Source organism: Saccopteryx leptura, chromosome 12, assembly GCF_036850995.1.
Source record: "Saccopteryx leptura isolate mSacLep1 chromosome 12, mSacLep1_pri_phased_curated, whole genome shotgun sequence".
NCBI classification, from domain to species: Eukaryota; Metazoa; Chordata; class Mammalia; order Chiroptera; family Emballonuridae; genus Saccopteryx; species Saccopteryx leptura.
Window position 1 is genome coordinate 1,250,723 of NC_089514.1, and position 5,218 is coordinate 1,255,940.

A 5,218-nucleotide genomic window follows, 5' to 3' on the forward strand; every position below is an offset into this window, starting at 1 on the left:
CCCGCAGGACCCGGTGCCCAGTGAACCCAGAGCCCGCAGGACCCGGGGCCGAGTGAACCCAGAGCCCGCAGGACCCGGCGCCCAGTGAACCCAGAGCCCGCAGGACCCGGCGCCCAGTGAACCCAGAGCCCGCAGGACCCGGCGCCCAGTGAACCCAGAGCCCGCAGGACCCGGCGCCCAGTGAACCCAGAGCCCGCAGGACCCGGCGCCCAGTGAACCCAGAGCCTGCAGGACCCGGCGCCGAGTGAACCCAGAGCCCGCAGGACCCGGCGCCCAGTGAACCCAGAGCCCGCAGGACCCGGCGGGCGCCCAGTGAACCCAGAGCCCGCAGGACCCGGCGCACAGTGAACCCAGAGCCCGCAGGACCCGGCGGGCGCCCAGTGAACCCAGAGCCCGCAGGACCCGGCGCCCAGTGAACCCAGAGCCCGCAGGACCCGGCGCCCAGTGAACCCAGAGCCGCGATGTTCCGAATGCCCCGCCCAGGAGGAGGTGTTACCGGAGAGGCTCCGGACAGGGGGCTGTTAGGTCACCCCTGTCCCTCGGCACAGCGGCTGCGAGTCCCCCCGCCCCCGTCCCACCTGCCTGTGTCACAGAAATGCTATCCAAGCTCACGGCGCAGTGAAAGGCGCTGTGGACGGAGAGGAGCCACACCCTCCCACGGGAGGTCCAGCCCCCCAGAAACAGGGCGCGTCGGAGGCCGGGCGGCCACCACGGCTGCCTCTCTGTCTTCCGTTGGTTGACAAACAGAAACAACCGAATATATATAAATAAAGCAAACGTCCCCGTTGAGAAACATAGAAGACGGCTTTCTGCTCTGGTGTCCCTAGGAGCCAAAATGTCACTGCGGAAACAATTAGGGTTTGATTTAGCTGCTCCAACAACGTCCAAATGTTCGATCAACCGCGTGGTGCCTCGCCCGCGCCCGGGAGGCTGCGGGAAGGATCAGAGCCGGAAGGGCCCGGAAGGGGGCTCACACACGCCAACGGAACGGGGCTCGTTCAAAGGACACACGACCAAGCCGGGAGACCCCCCCCCCCAGGGGCAGAGATGGAAACGCTGACAGACACACTCGAACCCGGAGGATGAAATAAGTGCTGGCGAGGGCACACAGTGCAGTGGGTGGCTAAAGAGACAAGCCAAAGAATGACAGGAGCCCCGCGGATGCAGAAGGACAGGGCGGGGACGTCGGCCCAGAGCGCGGCGGGGACGGCCGCTCCGAGACCCTCTGCTGGTGCCAGACGCCTGGGAGAGACTTGACGGCACTCCCTGTATGACCTCAGAGCACCAACCCGCAAAGGCACATCAATCGCTGTCACGGTTCTGACCTTTGTTGAGAATTTGCCAAACTTAGAAACGCCTTCGTCCTCGCAGAGGTAGAAACGGACTCGGCGGTCAGGGGACCAGGAAGGGAACGGCCGTAGGCTGTAGAGTGGACATCCAGGGCTCACCCGTGGTCAGGTGACCCAGCCGGCACCGCAGAATTGAGGTCATGTTTGTATCACAGCCCTGGGTCCCCCACACAATGTAACAGGACAGGCACACCCTGCTGGTCTTCATCTCAAGATCCGTGTCCTGGCCTCATCGCCAGAACGCAGCAGACGAACCCAAACTGGGAGCCTTGTCCAACACGCTGGGTCAGCCTGCTCCACGGTCCACGCACATCAACACGCGGAGACTGCTAGAAGCCTAGCCCGGCGTGAAGCTATGCTTCCTGGAGCAGAATTCTCGCCAGCAGGTCCAAGCCGTCGAATTTCAAACACCTGGAGAGCCTGCCAGACAGAAGAGAGAAGCCCCCGGCGGGGAGGGTGACTTCTCTTGGGAGAGGGCGGTTGTGTCATCACCTGGGCAGAAGTCAGCTCAGGTGGAGCCGCCGAGAAGCAAACCCCCGTCTTCTGTGAGACCGGCAACGGTCTCCTAAGATGTCACCCAAGACGTGGACAGGGCTGGCAGGCGGCTCAGGATGTCACCACCACCCTCAGCAGCCTGGCCCTGTCCTCGGCAGGGCCGTGACTATGCGCCCCCCGGGTGCATACATACGCCCCCACTCTGTTTGGAGGTCAACACGGACAAAATCGTCACCCACGCCAACCCAGTCCTCGGCCCCACGCTCACGCGCCAGCGTGGAAACTGGCTTGCCCAGCCCACACTGTGTTGTCATTGTTTCGAGTATTTTAGGAAGAATAAATAAAAACACCTACAGAATTTTTTTTTTTTTTTCCTAAATGAGAAGCTCATTGATCTAACATCCACCCAGGAAGCAAATTCTTGCCCTGGCTTTTGGTCTCACCATGTCCACATCCTTGAGCGGAGGCTGTTGATGCCAAAACCCACATCAAAGCCGGCGGAGGAGGTGGGGGACCCCCCGGGAAACAGGAGGCCATGGGCCAAGCCTCCCCGGGCAGCCAGCCCTTCTGCTAATGGTCATAGCAGGGTTCCTGGAGCAGGCAGCCCTGGGGTCAGCACGGGAGCCCGGGAAAGGGACACTGGAACACGCTGGCCGGCACTCGGGACCGGTCCTCAGCTCCAGGAGCCCCTGCCGCGGCTGGGGAAGGGGGCTTTCTGTCCAGGGGTTCTGGGGCCACGGGCCTCTTCCAGGTGGAGAAATCCACACTTTCAGGCCTGCAGTAAACTTAGCTTTGTCTTGACGACCATCTTCACTGCTTGCGAGTGGCTGGACGGAAATGGTTTTGTTGACAATGAACACGAAGTTTTCTGTCTCAAAGGAACGACCCCGACTTAGAAGGCAGGCCACCAGAGAGAAGTGATCTGCCCTGGGGCCACGCAGCTTTGCAGGGACAGCCCTGCTCTGATCCAAGCAGGCCGGGCTGGGGGCTGCCCGGGCTCATCGGCCAAGACCCGCTAGGGTGGGGGGAGGGGACAGCGCAGGGCAGGGGTCTGGAGGGAGGACACTGCCCCTGGCCTCCCGCTCCAGCTTCTCAGGGGCTGCACACGTGGACATCAGGGCTCACGGGGCCTTTAGGGAGCCACCAAAGAAACCTGGGCTTCAGAAATGTCACGCCTTCCACGCACCGCGGGAGAATTAAAACAAGCCAGCGTGAAATTAGAATGACACGCTGGGCTGGTTCACCATCCACGCATCTTCTCACTCCCTCGGCTGCTGGTTCATTCACGATTAAAAATCGTGTCCCGCTGTGGCTTTAGGGGCCCACCGCGCCCGGTTGGGAGACCCGTCCGGGCCGTGTGCTGCGTCGTCGGAAGGGTCCGGACCATGTCCAGCGGCCATGGCGGCTCCTCAGGACAGGGAAATGCGTGGTGCATAGCGATCATTGTATATGAATCATTAGCCTTTCGTACCGATACTAAACCCCACTCGGTCACAGCCTATAATTAATTCCTTTGACATATTGCCGAGTCATAATTGCTGGTATTTACTTCGGGATTTTTGCATTTCTATTCATACGAGAGGTGTGTGTGTGTGTGTGTGTGCGCGCGCTCGCGCGCCGTGTGCTGTCCTGTCTTTGTTTGGTTTTGGTAACAAAATAACATCGGCTTCCTAATGAGGATGAGGAGGTTGTCCTCCTCGTCTTCCCTCTGGAAGAGATTGTGGAAAATGGGGGTTTGTTCTTCGTTTAAACGTTTAGTAGAATGCTGCCCGGAAACCATGGGCACACAGACACTGGGGGTTCAGGGGGTGCGAATTCAACTTCTCTGAGTGACGGAGCCGCTCCGATCACCAGGTTTGCTGGTTCAGTTCAGATTCCCACGTGGTAGTGATGGCCCCTTGTGACCCTCTCCACGTCTGCAAACTCGGGGGGGGGGACACCCCCTGATTAACCCCCGACAGGCGTCACCGGTGTCTCAGCTCTTTAGTTGGGTGGGTCTCGCCCGAGGCTGGCCGGTGTCAACGGTGTTTCATTTTAAAGAACCGCCTCGTTCTCTCCTGAACTTTCTCTCTTGTTTTTCTGTTCTTGGTTCCACTGACGTCTGCTCTTCTCTTCATCACTCCCTCCCTCTGCTGGGGTCCGGTTTATTTTTATCTCCTTTTGAAGTCTCTGCATTAATTTGAAGGTTTAAATGATGAAGTTGAAAAGTGTTCCTATTTGTCATGTGTTTATTTGGCGATATAAATACACTTCCCAGCACTGCCTTCACGGTCTCCTGCAAATTTCTACTTATTAAATTTTCATTTTCACTCAGTTCAATATATTTTTTTCAATTTACTTCCTTTGAATTTCCTTTTTGAACCACCCATGGATTTTTTTTTTTTATTTGTTTGTTTGTTTGTTTAGCAAGAGAGAGAGAGAGAGAGAGAGACAAGGACAGACAGGAAGGGAGAGAAGCACCGATTCTTTGTTGTGGCACTTTAGTTGTTCATTGATTGCTTTCTCACATGTCCCTTGACTGGGGGCTCCAGTTGAGCCAGTGACCCCTTGGTCAAGCCAGCGACCTAGGGCTCAAGCCAGCGGCCATAGGGTCATGTCCATGATCCCACACTCAAGCTGGTGACCCCATGTTGAAGCTGGTGAGCCCACGCTCAAGCCAGTGACCTTGGGGTTTCAAACCTGGGTCCTCAGCATCCCAGGCCAATGCTCTATCCACTGCGCCACCACCTGGTCAGACCACCCATGGATTATTTTGACCTGTGTTTTTAGCTTTCAAGTGTTTGAAGGTTTCCATCGTCTATTTCAGATTTCCTGTCTCCCCTCATAGCAGCTGGAGAACCCATGGTGTACGATTTCAATTCTGTTAATATTTCTGAAATTGGGTTTACGGCACAGTTTTTCTGCGGACTAGAGAAGGTGTGTGCTCTGCTCTTTGGGGCTGGAATGCCCTGGGCGGGCCACTTCCCTCCCAAGGTTGGGGTGTTTCTCCTTACTTCCAGGTGGGAGTGAGTCCTGGCTCCCCAAAACGCCTGCATGGGTCACTGATTCCCTACTGGTTGGGTGAGATAGTCCCACCTTACCTCCATTCTTCATGTGGCCTCCACCGATGACATGAGGCGTCTTCACTATGGCCGAGCTGCTAGGCCTCCGCTGTCACAGCCCACGGACAAGGTGGGGGACCAAGGTGTCCCATAGTTCACTGGTGCTCTAGTCCCTTCATTTTTTTTGGTCTTTTTTTTCATCTGTTTTCTTTTCAATGGTTTTATATTTGTTTCTGAAGGCTGTTGTGACAAATTGTGACAAACTAGGTGGCCTCAAGTCACAGAGTGGACAGAGCTGGGCTCCCTCCCATGGAAGCCCCCCAGGAAAGATCT